The sequence below is a fragment of the Quercus suber genome, unplaced genomic scaffold (assembly GCF_002906115.3).
Source record: "Quercus suber isolate HL8 unplaced genomic scaffold, Cork oak 2.0 scaffold_2, whole genome shotgun sequence".
Taxonomy (NCBI): domain Eukaryota; kingdom Viridiplantae; phylum Streptophyta; class Magnoliopsida; order Fagales; family Fagaceae; genus Quercus; species Quercus suber.
In genome coordinates, this window is record NW_027069469.1 from 2,812,887 (window position 1) to 2,830,001 (window position 17,115).

The window sequence follows — 17,115 nt, forward strand, 5'->3', positions numbered from 1 at the left end:
ATGACGGACGGTGAGGCCAGTTCGAAATTCTTAACCTCTTGTTCAGCCTACAATGATGTGGCATTTGATACAGGATAATGTTTTAGGATTTCCAAGAATATTTAAAGATTCCCATGTTTGGTTGCAAATTACGCTAGGGAATCAAATACCAAGGGAATCTGGATTCCCCCTTTAAACATCTCTTAGCAGGAATGTTGATTCCCTTTAAAATAGGTGAGTATTCCAATTCCCAAGGTTAAATGAAATTTTATTTTTTATAAATTGACAATTTTAATCCTTTTTTCTTATCATGTAAGCAATTAAGATTACATATAAAACAAATCATCAATATCTTTTCCCTTGCCTTTATCTTTTCCCACCAAAATAACACAAACAGGACAGACAACTTTGTTGATATATTCTTTAACAAAATTCTATTTAGGTTTCACGTGTGAAAAAAAAAGAGTTTGAAGGGGACCCTCCATTATTGCTAGGTAGTCACTTTTGCTGTTGTGCGTGTGTTGCTTAACAAATTATTAATAGTTTATACTTTGTTTTACATTATTTATTTAGAGGAAGATTATTATTTTATTATTATTAATTTTTTTTTAAGGAATTGGTAATTCATATTCAAATCTAAGGATAAAATGGGAAAAAAAATAATTCATTTAAGATTTCTGGGCATAAACTAAACATTATTTGGTAAAAGATTCACAATAAAACCAAACATAGGAATAGCTACATTCCTAGGCATTCAGATTACAAGGAATCACATTCCTAAGAATTTGGATGATAAGAGTAATGTGAATTCCCTCGTACCAAATGCCACATGATGAGAATAAAATAAAAGATTGAGACAATGTCGCCTAAATTATAAAATCAAGAAGTGGGGTGGTTTTGTTGTCAAGTCACCGTTTCAGTGCAAAAAATGTGTATGGTTATATGCAATAACAAGTGTGAAATAAACAGCACTCACAAAGATAAAACGTAAATTTGGCTAGGTGAAATATAATCATTGGATTTTTTTTTTTGGATAAAATCATTGGATCTTTGGTAGTTTACGAATCATTGTGGTCCGTTTTGATTGTCAAGGTTTGTGCTGGACTGGTATATACCTTACATCCAATTATGACCGAGTAAAATGGAAATTAATAATTTGTTTTAAATCTCGAATTCTAAAATTCGTTTCTCTCATCAAATAAAAGATGAATTTTTTTATTAACTAGTCGTAGACCTATGCGATGTGTGGGAACAAATAATTATTTTGTATTGTAATTTTCTCTAAAATTTGTTGAAGATAATTTGTTCTTCCTAAAAACTAAACTGTTTCTATTCAGTCTAATTAGGTCTACTTTGGTCTCATTCGGTCCAATTAGGTCTATTTCAGTCTACCCGGTCAAATTTGGTCCCCTTTAGTCCATTTTAGACTAATTGAACCATAAATTAATTCTTTTTGTAGGTTGCCTATCCAAGTTTAACTCAAAAATTCTTTTTTTTCCCCTTAATTTTTGTGTTGAAAAGTATGATTTGTTATATTTTGGCTAAATTCTTTAGTTTTTAGTTAAAATATAAAAAGAAAATAGACATTAAAAATTAAAAATATGAGCTCTAAAAATGCAATAAAATGATAAGTATTCAAAAGTCTAATTCAGTCAACATTGGTTCTATTTGGTCAATTATGTCTTCTTCAATCCTATTCAGTCCTATTTAGTCTATTTTGTCCACTAAAGTTTTATTCGATCCACTTCGGTCCATTCAATCTTATTTAGTCCACCTCAATCCACATTGACTCTATTCGATCCACATTAGTCCTATTTTGTTCACTTCAGTCCTATTCAGTTCACATTAGTCCTATTCAGTCTACTTTTGTCATATTCAATTCACTTTGATCCTATTTGGTTCATTTTGTCCACCTTGGTTCTATTTGGTCCTATTTAGTCCATGCTATCCACTTTGGTTTTATTCGGTCCACAGGGGTTCTATTCGGTCCATTTGGTCGACTTCGGGCCTATTTATTATTCACATTGGTTTTATTCGGTCTAGCAGTAATCCTCTTCATCTATGGTCTTCTCTATTCACTTACAAGATTTTGTATGAAAGTGCCATCTTCTTCAGCTTTTTTTCAATCAAATAAATACCCAGAAACCTCTAGCTCCCATTCAACTACTCTTTCGCTTACATGACTCAGGCCTAGACCAAGCTTTCATTGATGCTCTTCCCATGTTCTACTACAAAGATATAATAGGCTTGAAGGAGCCATCTGATTGTGCCGTTTGTTTGTGTGAATTTTCTGACCTTGACAAGCTAAGATTACTTCCTACTTGTAGTCATGCCTTTCACACTGCATGTATGAAAAGCACGCCCTCTCTGTAGAGGGACTCTATTGGGCTCTGGCAATCCTAAGAAAATTCCAGCACTATATTTTGTTGTTTCCAGGGAGCAATCAAATAGGTTTCCCTGTGATGGAGAGAACGTGTCTTCTGGTGGTCAGAAGTCAATAAATATAGAGGAAGCTGTTGGCGAAAAGTGGGTATTTTCTGTGAGACTTGAGAAGTTCAGAAGCTTACATGATGGAGTAGGTTCTGGAATGTGGAAGGAGAGAAATTGAAATAAGTAGCTGCAATTTTTATGCTAGGAGATGTTACTCAATGGGTACATTTCAATACGTGGTTGATGATTCAAATCTACAAGTGGCATTGTCTGATGGTAATAGTGTTGGTAATGGAGGTAGTAATGTGAAGCATTTCAATGAAAGAAGATACCTTGCAAAATTTTCAGATAACGGGGATGTGGAGGGAAAGAAAATCAGTGGCCGCATTAAAGGCGAGAACTTCTTTGTATCCAAGATCTGGCTTTGGTCAAAGAAGAAAGTGCTTTGAACAATCGAATGGATTTGCTGCGTTTCCTTAATCCAAGTATATCCCAATTAATAATGATGAAACTCATGAACTGTAAAAGTTGTACGAGTATGACTAAAATTTTTTTGTGTTCTCTCTTGATTAATCAATCAATCACACACGTAAGCTAGTAAGATTCTGTCCTGTTTATCTTATTTCCAGTTATAATGGAAAGATACACCTCTTATTTCAAAAATTTCTCGTCTTTTGCCAAAAGTTTCAAGGGCAAGTTCCATAGATTACCATGCATTATGTTACATACACTTTGTTACAAACACATTCATTCATTACCTTTTGTCAAAAGTAAAAGCTCGTATTTGTGTTAAAACACAAGAGCTTGTTCAGACAAAAAAAAAAATTTATAGCTAAATTGCTTTTACTCTAACTTAGACTAAGTGTGAAACAAGAGTAAATAAGCGCAATGACCCAATAACACTACCCTAAGCCGAATTCATCCATCATCAACAATAAAATGAAAGCTTAAAGAGTAGGGAAGAGAGATACAAACATATATAAGATAACACCGAGACGTGTTATCGAAGAGAAAATCGAAGAATTCGGCGAAAAACCTCTCCGCGATCCTTCAAGTCGAAATCGAACCATTAGAGAATAAAGTTAAAGTACACGAATAACAAAAGACCCTCTAAGCTTAGTCTACCTCATGTACTTGAGCCCTCCAAGGTCCTACTACCAACAGACTTCTTGAAGTCATGTCTTTTCTAGCTTTTCGAATCCCGCACTACGCCTGATTGCATCCGCCAAGCCTCACCAGCTTCTTTTAGCAAATCCCCAAAGCTTCCTAAGCTCCAAAACACTCTCTACATTCTGAAAATGTGTGGGTTGTGTTTGAGTACGAATCTTCTCTCAAGGTATGACAATGGGAGAGGGAAGGAGAAAATGCTATAATGATTTCTCACTAAGGATAAGTAACTCTCTCTCTAAAAGATGGGTGTGTTGTGTTATAAAAAACCTATCTATGGTTTTTCTCTCTGAATAGTCTCTTTTACTTTTGTGGGTAATGAGGGTATATATAGTATGGGTGAAAGGTAAGAAAGTTACACTTAAAATCCTCCAGGCAGAATGTTTCGTGGGTACCTCGCTAGATGGCCTGCCTTGTGAAGTACTCGCGAAACATGTGCTTCTCATGTGGCATTTTTGCAGGTTACTCTTTTCGCGAACTTCTTGCGAGCTAGTCGCAAAACTGTATTGATTCTTCATTTTATGCTCGATTCTTCACCAACTTAATACTAAACTCAATACAATAAAATCCCACAAAATACAAGGAACAAAATAATGCAATTATAACACTTTTTGTCATGGAATAAAGCCAACATAAAATATAATTGTAAATCACAACTTTACAAAATGGTTCATGGGCAAGTTCTCATCTTGGTCTCTAAAGTTTACCAACGGAGTTTTTTTGCTCTCTGAAGTTTCAATTGCGCATTATTGCCTATTGGTTCCTTAAATTTAAAAAATAAGTGCTATTGGTCATTCTGTTAACTTCTATTAGTTTACTAACCTATGTGTCTAACATAACCAACGGTAGTAGCTAGATATTCTTTGTTGTAAGTATGTGAAATCTAACACTACAGATTCAATTGAATTAAGTGATTCTTACAATCCAGAACAAAATTTGCTATTTCCAAGGACAACTGCACTTAATGAATTGGAGATAAAATTTTCCCTTTTACGTACTATTTTGTAAATACGTTGCAGTGGGAAGAACCCATAAAATGAATCTAATTTCCATTTAAATTTTAACTTAATTAGAGTACGTACTAGTTTAATATACCACAAATGTAAAGAAAGAGAGAGAGGGTACCTCAATGCTTTGGAGTTAGATGGCACTTGGATGAAGAGTTCACAGTGATAGAAAACTCGTTGAGAGTCTAATTTGATCGTCATAAATTAGGTCGTAGTTAGTAAGTTTAAGAATAAATACAAGGTTAAGGATAAAAACTAAAAGTTTAAAAAGTTTAATAAACTAAAAACCCTTCCCCAACAAATTCTTCCATTTTATTTGCCAAAAATATACTCTTGGTTCCTAAAATTTACCCATGGAGTTATTTTGGTTTCTAAAGTTTCAAGTAAGCACTATTGCTTATAGGTTCCTAAAGTTTAAAAAATGAGCGTTGTTGGCCATTCCATTAACTTTTGTTAGTTTGCTGGTTTATTTGTCTAACAGAGTAATGACATGATAATATTTTATTGACTGATAGATGTGACAACTTTTTATTATTACAAAATTACACATAATAAATTCATGATTTACAAAATAGGTATGGTTCTTTCCCAAATCAAACCTGCTTCAAACGGTTCTTTCCCCAAACAATCCAAATCCCCTAACATGCAAGGCAATGGAGAAATCGATGATAAGATACCCTTATTATTTAAAGAGTAACCAAGAGTTATGTAACTTAATTGATACTTTTTGGCGTTCTTAACGGAAATGCCTAATGTTGAAATCCTTCCAACCGTTTGGATGCAGCTGAAAACTGAAAACTGAAAACTAAAAACTGAAAACACTGTAGCAAAATAATTTTTAAATGTATGAATAGTATTGTGGGATCCATTTTTAATGAAAAAGTTGCTGAAAAATGAAAATTGTGGGTCTGTCAATAGTGCACAGATATACTGTTCATTGACAAAAGTCAACAAGTGCGGCAGCCGCACAATAACCGTGAATAGTGCATTCACAATTGAAAAAGTCTTTTTATACGGCTGAAAGCAAAAAAAAAAAAAAAAAAAAGAGGAAAAAACGCAAACGCAAATCGTAAACGGGCTGCCCAAATGATCTCTAATTATCAAATTTATAAAACCTAAAATAAAAGTATATAATAAAATATTTTTCCACACCCTTAGCCTTTAGTCTTCTCTCTTCCCTGTCACTATTGTTTATAAATGTTATCTACTCAAATTCTCCCCTTATTCTAATAAAGGAGAAATAAATTAAAATTTAATTATTAATACTATAATTTTGTACCCTTATTCCAAGAAGGGAGAAACAAACTAAAATTTAATTAGTACGATTGTAATAACCAATAAATTAATTAAAAAAAATGAACCCACCAACATGTGTCGTGTTGGGTTTCAAAACGAAACCGTCATATTTTCCCATCTGACTCTGAGGGCCTGAGGCTCCCAAATTTGTGTCCCGTTTCCCTTAGCTCATGAATAAAATTCATTTCAAGTTTATCATTAAAACTAATAATAACTACACTTATCACACGTGGTTTGGGCGCACCATAAGGCTCTTTTCTTTTCTTTTTCTTTTTTTTAAATTTTTTTAAATTTAGTATTATAATTTTCATTCATCACAATTTGAAAAAATAAATAGAAATTTTTTCCGAAGAGAACAGGATTTCTATTTCAATTAGAATATATATATATATATATATATTGTGATCAATGTTGACTATTTAGTAGAGAGTTAATAACCGGTAGGTTTTTTTCTTTTAATTTTTATCTATTTATTGTTTTAGCCTGAATTCTTATTTGTAAGAATAATGAAAAATTAAGGGTATTTTTAAAGGAAAAAAAATTTAGGTACAATATTTTAGATATTGTTTCTTAAGTTCCCTACTTAAGATTGAGTCATGTGGCTGCTTAACTAAAAAATACATTTCAATTCCATGAAGAAAAATCCACATGGCAGAATTTTAAGAGGAAAACCTAAAGAACAACGCCCCTATTTGGATGGAGGGGGGGAAGGAAGGGAGTAGAGTAGAGTCGGCTAAAAATAAGCTAATTTTGTGCTAAATCTACTCTACTCTACTCCCCATCCCTCTCCCTCAATCCAAACGGACGACTGTACTATACTTAAATCTTGCCAATTTTTAAAAGTGAAAAATGTAATAATTAATTTTCTAAATCCTTTTAAAATATAGAGATTGCATTCATCACCAATGTATTATCCCCTTCAATGACCAATCTTGAGAAACTAGCTTCAATGGAAAACTCAACAGCTCTCCTACATGCCAAAGCTTTAGCTTCTGCATTGTTATGAACCAAAGGACCCTTAACCGACATCCAAGCCATCACCTCACCCTCTTCATTGCAGATAATTGCCCCAAATTCAGAGCAGTTCAGATTAGAAAAGATTGTTGAATCAAACTTCAGCTTATAGACTGATGGAGGTGGTGGTTGCCAGGAAATTCTAGCAGGTGTCGTGACTGGTATAACAACAAGCTGAACCTGTGATTTTTTGTACTCATCAAGGTAGTCTAGTGCTATTTTATTCAACCACCTTGGATACATCATCTGTCCTCCATGCACCATCTTGTTTCTTTGATTCCATATAAGCCATAATTGAACAAGAAACAACTCAAAATCTGCATCAGATAACCTGTCAAAAAGAAATTCAAATAGCTGAATAATATTACATTGGTTAGTTGAACACTTTTGCAGATTGATTGAACTTCCTGCCCACACATCTTAAGCAGCACCACACTCCCATATAGCATGAACAGTAGATTCCAAAAGATATTTGCAGCAATGACACACCGGATCTAATATGATTTTTCTTCAAGCAAGGTTGACAAGAGTTGGTAGAATTTTATGGCAGGTCCTCCATCCAAAAACCTTAATTTTATTAGGCACCCATAGCTTTCACAACTTCTTCCAAATTTGTAAACCACCAAGACCCCTTGAACGCTTTGCCCAATCCTCTTTTCGCATCACCCTTCTTGCTATATAATATCCGGACCTGACTGAATACACTCCCTTCCTATTGTGTAACCACACCATAGAATGAGATACTTGTCTATGGCTCAAATGAATTTTGCAAATAGCTTCAGCATCCTCCCTATGGAAACTAGATATGATAACATCATGCCTCTAATAGTGTGATACTCGTCACACCCTTAGGTTTTTTTTTGTTATTAGAAAATGTAGTGATCTGAAATTATAATGGATGTTCTAAATTAACTCTTACCTAAAAAATAGAAGAGCCTTTGAGCACGCATCTCCAATTCTCTCAATTCTGTGTTTTCAAGCTCCTTTCACCCACCTCTTTGCTTCATATTTCACTACAAACAACAACAACAACAGATGGATTTGAGGCAAGCTCTTTCTTAGATCAAATCTCAGTCCTCTCTCTCTCTCTGATCTCATACGTGTGCTCAGAGGATGCTAGCCCTAAGGATACTTCACCAATAGGATATTTTGGAAGAGTCTAGAATAGCGAAAATTATCTGTATCTTAACTCTTAAGAGACTATGATATTAGAAATTTTCCTAAGGATGAAATTAACATTTCCATAAGGATTTGGATTTGAAATTCAACTTAAATTATGATGAACTCTATCTAAATAAGAACTAAGAGACAAAGGGAGTGTTTGGTAGAGTAGTTTGAGAATTGTTGTTTGTAATTTATTGAAATACATATAAGTGAAAAAGTGTATAAAAAAGTGTGTAATATTGTTAAAAATGTGAAAATATGAGTTTGAATTTACTCACAAAATAGGTCCAAAAATATTTATTTGGTTTTGAATTTGATTTATCCAATAAGCATGGCAATGTACCGGTCTGCATTACAATAGTGTCTACCTCTATTAAAAAAAGAAAAAAAAAAGTGTATAGTCCCTACCTAGTGATCAAGAAGTACAATTCATCTTTCTCAAAAAAAGAAGTACAATTCATCTTCAACGTCTTCGCCAAGTCAAGTAATGAAGTAGCTTAATATCATTTTTTTCCCCTGTAATGCTAAAGAAACAATTTTTTTTTTTCTTATCTTAAGTTATGGAACTGATAAATTATTATAATTATTGCAATATTTTTTAACTTGACCACCACAAATGTCATTCGTATTTTGCATCAAGTATTATGTAACATCTCAACAAATCATACATGCAACAATAAACAAAACAAGGCCAAATAGAGAGAGAAATTGAAGTGAGAAATGTAGAAATAAAAAAAGTGAGATCAGAGAGGGAGAGGGCTGAGATTTGATCTAAGAAAGAGCTTACCTCAAATCTATCTGCTGCTGTTGTTATTTGTAGTGAAATCTGAAGCAAAGAGGTAGGTGAAAGGAGTTTGAAAATGAAGAATTGAGAGAATTGGAAAACTGAAGAAGAAGCAATCTGAGTTTAAAAACTTATGTGAGTGCGTGTACTAGGAGTGTGGTCCTATTTTGTAAATAGTATTTTAGGTGGAAGTTAAATTTTTATCAAGTTAAAAAAGCATTTTGTAGGGATATTTTGTAATAAAAAAAAAATCATGTCCAAACAAAAGAAACCGCTTAAATAATAATAATAATAATAATAATAACTAGCCTCTGAGCACGTGCGTGAGCGCGTGCTCAGAGATTCTTCTATTTTTTGGGTAAAGATTAATAATTTGCATTTATTATAATTTGAAATTTCTACTTTTTCCAATAAAAAAAACTAAGGGTGTAACGAATTTTTTTTAAAAAAAAAATTAAAAAAAAAGAAGAAGATAGAAGAAACAAATACATCATGATGAAGTTAAAAAAAGAAATGAATACGTGAGGTGAGTTTTGTAGATGGGAGAAGTTTTAAAACTAACAAAAGAGTAATCCTATTTTATAGGGAGTTAGTGAGTAGAAGTAGGAATTAAAATCAACGTAAAAGTAGAAATTTATTAGAAGAAGGAAGACATTTCAATGTAAAAATAAGAATTTATTATTTTTGTCAATTTACTATTTTAACCCAATTTTTTAGTTTTAGGTAGGGGTATTCTTGACAAAAAAAAACAATAACCAATTTTCTTTTTTTAATTTATTATTTTAACATTATTTTTAAATTATTAATTAATTACTTTAGAGATATTTTTGACATGAAGAAAAGTCATAACTAACTTTCTGAGCTCTCTTAATATATACGTCCCTCTTAATATATACGGATGATAATAATAATAAGAAATAGAAAAAAACTAGTGAGTAATAACTGACCCGCTAGTACCTAAAAACCAGAAGCGGAAATAGACTCCAACACTCCAAACTGAACTGACTTCCTTAACTCTCGGAGAAACAATCCAGCACGATCCCATGATTTTGCCTATGCCTCTTCAGTTGCTCTTGATGCATATCACTCTCTCTTTGACCTCACAGTGCTTCGATTCTCTCTCATTCCCAAAGTAACTACTAAGCAATGAGTGTGGCATCGGAGAAACCCACAGTTGCGGTGTCAAACCTTCCACAAACAATCACAGTCCTCGACCTCCGTCACTTCCTCGAATCCCAACTCTGCAATGACTCAATCTTCGCCCTCGAAATCTCCACCGAGCGCAAGCAATGGAAGCCCCGAAGCTTCGGTCGAATCCAGTTCACCACACTCGAAGCCAAGCTCAAGGCCATGGCCGTGCCTCTTACTTTCGAATCCCACACTCTCACACTCTCCGAGACAACCTACGACGACATCGTCGTACGCCCCGTGGAACCCAAGCACCGACGGGGCGAGTGTTGCATGAGTGTGTTGGAGTCTTGGGAGGGTGTTAGGGTCTGGGTTATGCCCGAGAGACAAAGGGTCGAGTTCTGGGTGTGGCAAGGTTCGGAGTGTTATAGACTCGAGATTATGTTTCATGATGTTTTGTAGACTGTTCGGTGTAGTCTTGCTGATGGGGATGCTGATGCCTTGGTCTTAAAGGTTTGATTTTTTACTTTGTATTTTTTTTTTCTTAGCTTTTTCTGAATGGCTTTGTTATTTTATGGCGAATGTGTTGCAGCTTTAATTGGAGAAGAAACAAGTTTTTTTTTTTTTTTTTAATTTTTTGATGCATATCACTCTCTCTTTGAGCTCACAGTGCTTCGATTCTCTCTCATTCCCAAAGTAACTACTAAGCAATGAGTGTGGCATCGGAGAAACCCACAGTTGCGGTGTCAAACCTTCCACAAACAATCACAGTCCTCGACCTCCGTCACTTCCTCGAATCCCAACTCGGCAATGACTCAATCTTCGCCCTCGAAATCTCCACCGAGCGCAAGCAATGGAAGCCCCGAAGCTTCGGTCGAATCCAGTTCACCACACTCGAAGCCAAGCTCAAGGCCATGGCCATGCCTCTTACTTTCGAATCCCACAGTCTCCGAGACAACCTACGACGACATCGTCGTACGCCCCGTGGAACCCAAGCACCCGACTCGATAACTGTGTTTTGCACGTTTTTTCGTTCGAGAGTGTTGCATGAGTGTGTTGGAGTCTTGGGAGGGTGTTAGGGTCTGGGTTATGCCCGAGAGACAAAGGGTCGAGTTCTGGGTGTGGCAAGGTTCGGAGTGTTAGAGACTCGAGATTATGTTTCATGATGTTTTGTAGACTGTTCGGTGTAGTCTTGCTAATGGGGATGCTGATGCCTTGGTCTTAAAGGTTTGATTTTTACTTTGTATTTTTTTTTTCCTTAGCTTTTTCTGAATGGCTTTGTTATTTTATGATGAATGTGTTGCAGCTTTAATTGGAGAAGAAACAAGTTTTTTTTTTTTTTTTAATCTCTCTTGGATTTTTTATAGGAATAAGAATGAGATAATAGGGAACAATGTATGCCAGTTATCATTCTAGTTTAGTTACTGAGCTAGATAGGGGTAAATGGATTCTGATAGTATATATATTTTTGATAGAATTATGTTATTGTTACTAGGTCCTCTACCGGATCACCCTCGTTGTCAAATGGCAAAATTGGGAGATCTTTGGATGGAGAGGCGGTAATTTCACAAAGTTGCTAATTTTCCTCAAACATGGGTGGTTAAAAGCCTGTTTAAAGTTGAATTGAAAGGATTGAGATTTTGATGGAGGAAGGGGGCCTCTTTTCAACCTGAGAATTTACAAAAGAGGAAGATTCCATCTTCATTCTATTTTCTTGGGCGGAGATGTAGCATGGTGGCTCCTGAAACGTCTATAGGAGCTAATAACACTGGAATGATACTTGGATTTTTTTTTTTTTTGGTTTGTTTGTTTGTTGATAAATGCTACCTGGGGTTCATTAGATCAAAAGGGAAGCTTTTCTGCAGTATTTTTGCTTGTGACAAAGAAGCTTTAATGGCGAACTATATGAGATTGAATAATTGCATAATTTGTTGGGATGTCATGTTTTACTAGACTTGTCCAGGATTGAGGGTTGGAGATGTTATGCTTGTTCCTGGGCCTTCTTTATTCCTCCAAAGTTAAAAGGGATGGAGAAGAATGACTTTTAATTTCCTACTAAGAGTGGTGTTTTTGAGGTAAAATACTATTTTAAGGTCCTTTATAACATATCTCCCCACTTCTTTCCATGGAAAAGCATTTGGAGGAGAAAGGCCCCATAAGAGTAGCTTTCTTTCACATGGACAGCTATTAGTGGGAAGATTCTCAGGATGGATAATAATCTTCAGAAGAGAAATATCTGCAGTGTACATATCAAATAGATATATTTGCATTGTAGAGTAGTGTTGCAGGTGTAAGAGAAGTGGGGAGTCCTTAGATCAACTGCTCCTTCATTGTGATTTTGCTTATAATCTATGGTCTTTGGTGTTTTGTTTGTTTGGACTCTTATGCTGAAATGGGTTATGGTTTTGCTAGCTTGTTGGAAACGGGTTCTGGCAGGCATCATAGTGCTGAATAGTAGAGGGGAGAAGAAGAGGGGGGGGGGGGGGGGGCTGACAATTTACTTATTCATTATGTGGACTATTTGGAGAAAACACATTCAACGTACATTTGAAAGGGTTGAAAGTTCGTTGTTGGAGATAAAATCATTGTATGTACATTCTTTGTATGATTGGATGGCTGCTTTAAGTGGTCTCTTTTTTTCTAGTTTGTATATAACTTTCAATGATGTTTGTAGCCTCCCTACTACACTTCCTGTTTACATGAAGAACATTTCCATTTTTCCTTTTCAATTACTTATCAAAAAAAAAAAAAAAATTGGGCCGATTTATCTGTCAATGTTGTCCTTGCATTCAATAAAAGTATTGTGGTTTGTCTCAAATTTGGTTGAGTGGTAGTCTCTGATATGTATGCTGAGACATTTCTTTTGTTTTGGGTTTTGTTGATGTTCTGTCTTTGTCTGATTGTGTTTGCTGCTATTTTGGTGTGCAATGTAGGCTAGAAGAAGTTTTTAATTTGGGACATTGTTGGTGAATCAGAAAGAGGTGCTATAAGTGCACCTTCATTTCATTCCATTATTATCCTTTTATTGTGTCTTCTGAAAAATGTATTGTCTAACCTTGTTAGATTGAGAATGTATGATCAATAGAGATTGAGAGTTGATTTATGTTATGGAATAAAGAATTATTGGGTTGATTCGGTTGAATGTGAACCCAATATGGATGATTGCAGTTGCTGCCAAAATCTTGTTTCACATTTTAGTGCTAAGAAAAATGTAGATTTTTGCATAATAATGCAGCCTATTCCTTCTGGTAATTCCCTGCCACCTTTATTTCAAAAGATTTATGAAACAAGGTTGCAAGAGAAGACATGATTGCATATTAACTAGCTAATGATGCAGCCCTATATAAATAGGAATGGCAATAAATGACGTGTTTAGCCAACCTCAAAGAGTTGAATTAGATTTATTAATTTGAGATGACTTGAATTAATTTTATCAATAAATTGTAATTTATATTTATTTGAAAGTGAAGTTATAATTGAAGTTATTTCTTTCCTTTGTGATAGGAGCTTCTGGATTTTTTTCCCTTTATTATTCTACTAAATAATGAATGCATCAGTAAATTACCTGAATGCTGTAACTGACAACCTATTTTCAAGATTCTCTGTTAGGTTAGCTTTATAGTTCCATAGAGGTGGAGACGATAGTGAGTTTAACTAAATTTATCTTGTTGATTAGGATTCAAGGATAGGTTTTTATTAGTGAATATTCAGAGCTTTTTATAAATTGAATGTGTTTTGACTCTATTGCAGATAGCATCACATATGAATTAGTAAAGTCATAATGCGCTTAATAATGATTAAATTCCCTCTTAGGCCTTTAAGTTGGTAAAGTTTCTGATATGATGCATGAAGAATGGCAGCTGTATATCGAAGTATGTTGTACTCAACTTTGTAATATCATTTGCTTGGGGTTGTGAAAGGGGAATAAGTGGGAGATTGGGCGTTTGTAGCATACAACTCTTGGATGAAATTATCATTTTTCAATAACTTTTTCTCTTTTCTGACATTACTTACTCTTGTTGATTGGTTTCTGGCTTTACAATACTTTGACTCAAAGTGTACTAATCTTCTCTCTCAGCTCAAGTATGGACCGAAGATCTATCAGAAAATTTCTGGACCTGATATAGATTCAAAATTTAGTGCTGATTGGTACAATTTCTGCAAGGAAGATTTTGACTTTCGTTGGGTTCGAACGATAGACTTTTCTACTATCAAGTCAATTGGACAGTCACCTTCATTTTGTTGGCAAATTGAAGGATTACCGGCTTCAGATATTTTTACAAGTTTCCCCTGTTATAGAGAAGATGTGAATGATCTAATTTTAGAGGACGGAGAGGAATTCTCTTCAACATCTGAGACAGTTCCACTTGTGAAATGCAATCCTGCCTCTAACTTAGCATATGAGATCCTTTTCCAAATCAATTCCCTTGTCCATACCCAGAAAATTAGCCTTGGTGCAGGTACTGATCTGATCGAGATACTTAGCAAGAAAGATGTTGAAACTGCTCTTATGGTTCTTCAGAAGATGCACAAGCTAAGTTCCACTTGTTATGAGCCTGACTCATTTGTAAAGACTCAATTACATGTCCTAGAAAGGAACTGTAAGAGTATTCCCCCCTGTTCCTTCAATAGGTTAAAAGATCAAAATGTAATGAGTTGTCATAGGGTCCTAATCACCCCGTCAAAGTTTTATTGCTTGGGTCCTGAGCTTGAAACTTCTAATTATGTGGTGAAGCATTTTGCATTATATATTTCAGAATTTATGAGAGTTACTTTTGTTGAGGAGGATTGGAGTAAGCTTCCTGCAAATGCCATTTCCACAAGTATCCAGCGAGGTATTTTTGCCAAACCTTTTAGAACTGGAATATATCGTCGCATATTGTCTGTTCTTTGAGATGGGATTGTGATAGGAGCTAAAAGATTTCAGTTTTTAGCTTTTTCGGCTAGTCAACTGCGATCAAATTCTGTTTGGATGTTTGCTTCTAATGACAAAGTAAAAGCTGAAGATATCAGTCAATGGATTGGGTGTTTCAACAAGATTCGTAGTGTATCTAAATGTGCAGCAAGGATGGGTCAGTTGTTCAGTTCCTCCAAGCAAACTCTTGAGGTCCATGGGCAAGATGTAGAGATTATTCCTGATATCAAAGTGATCTCTGATGATATTGACTACTGCTTCTCAGATGGCATTGGAAAAATTTCTGAGTCTTTTGGTTGGGTAGTTGCTCAGAAGTGTGGATTAAATCGAACCCCTTCAGTGTTTCAAATTCGATATGGTGGATATAAAGGTGTTGTCGCTGTTGACCGTAATTCCTACCGGAAGCTATCTCTGTGTAAAAGTATGGAAAAATTTGAATCACAAAACAGGATGCTTAATGTCACTAAATGGAGTGATTCCATGCCTTGCTATTTGAATCAAGAGATTATCACCCTCTTGTCTACCTTGGGAGTAAAGGACGAAGTATTTGAGGCAATGCAAATGGAACAACTGTGTCTGCTGGGAAAAATGTTGATGCATCTTTAAAGGTCTTAGAGATACTGAATGGATCAGATTCTAGAAACATTCTGGTAAGAATGCTGCTTCAGGGTTATGAGCCAAATCAGGAACCTTATCTCTCAATGATGCTTCAAGCACATTATGATAACCTCTTGTCTGATTTGAAAAGTAGATGTCGAATATTTGTCCCAAAAGGTCGGATCCTGGTTGGTTGCTTGGAGGAAACTGGTATTTTAAATTTTGGCCAAGTGCATGTCCGCATTACCATGTCAAAAGCAGAACTGCAATCTGAGGATCAGAGTTTCTTCCGGAAGGTGGATGAGACAACATGTATAATAGTAGGGAAGGTTGTTGTGACCAAAAACCCTTGTCTTCACCCAGGAGACATCAGAGTTCTTGAGGCTATCTATGAAGTGGAATTAGAGGAGAAGGGTCTGGTGGATTGCCTTATCTTCCCTCAGAATGGACAACGGTATACATCACATCTCTAGATTAATTGTTTTTAATTTACATTTTTGGATTAGAATTGGCAATTATTATGGCTGCACCAGATATGGTACGTTAGTGAGGTGCAATTATTAGAACCATTGCATTGCTCAACCTTTATTTTACCACAACGATTTGACAAGATCATGAAAAACTCATCTTCCTACTTTGACCATTTTAGTTTACCTTCCTAAAGTATATAGGTCCTCAGATTGTTATAAATCACAAGGATCAGGTTGACAGGTAGTTCTGTCATATGAACTGTAGAGTTTAAATTTGTGCATGTCCCTGTGTAGTGAAGTTAGACAGTTAATTTCATATTATGGATATGTTAATATTCACTTGGTTTTAGTGGGAACTCTCTATTCCTTTTCTCATGGAGTTCTTTTTTGTCTATTATTTTTATTAAAGAAAGTTATTTGTTGGAAGGCTTTGCTGGGTTGAGCTGAGTTTACTACCATTTTTACTACTTCCTTCTTGTTTTCCTAGACGTTGCATTTACATTTGATGTCATTAGTGATTGCTACAATCTAATGCCTTTCCCACAGGGGCAATTTTACCTAGTATCCTGGTTAGCAACTGCTCTTGAAACCCACTTTCCCTTACCAGGAAAAGGAAATTTTCATTTCATTAGTGATCGTGACAATCTCTTGCCTCTCACAGGAGCAGTTTTACTTAGCATCTTGATTTGCAACTACTTATGAAACCCACTTTCCATTACCAGGAAAAGAAAATTTTCATTTCATTCTGTCTAAACACCTGCCTGCATTTAACATCTCATTCTGTTTAAGTCACTTACCTGCACTGGGCAGTCATTTTCTACAACAGTGTCTTGAGCCATGTATTATTATAACAACACATAATAGGGCATGGAGGAATGGTTAGTTCTCTTAGTTCTTAAACAGATAATAATTGTGTCAAGAATTTGTGTCCACAGACCACATCCAAATGAATGCTCTGGTGGTGATCTTCATGGAGACCTGTATTTCATTAGCTGGGATAAAGATCTCATCCCCCATCAAACTGAGGCCCCAATGGACTACACAGGGAGAAGACCTCGTATAATGGATCACGATGTGACCTTAGAGGTATATTTTCTAAATTTAGTTTTACCCAATAGAGTTGAAATAGAAGTTTCATTATATTTTTGTTATTTATTATTTGCT

The 17,115-nt window shown here is 35.1% G+C and overlaps 1 protein-coding gene and 2 pseudogenes across 1 annotated transcript in view; 2 read left to right on the plus strand and 1 right to left on the minus strand.

Moving 5' to 3' along the window:
- Positions 1–17,115, minus strand: part of LOC111985860 (G-type lectin S-receptor-like serine/threonine-protein kinase RKS1) — a 60,809-nt gene that overhangs the window by 25,531 nt on the left and 18,163 nt on the right.
- LOC111985859 (RING-H2 finger protein ATL46-like) overlaps positions 1–17,115 on the plus strand; it is a 24,877-nt pseudogene continuing 7,762 nt past the window's right edge.
- Positions 9,790–17,115, plus strand: part of LOC111985858 (RNA-dependent RNA polymerase 2-like) — an 8,205-nt pseudogene continuing 879 nt past the window's right edge.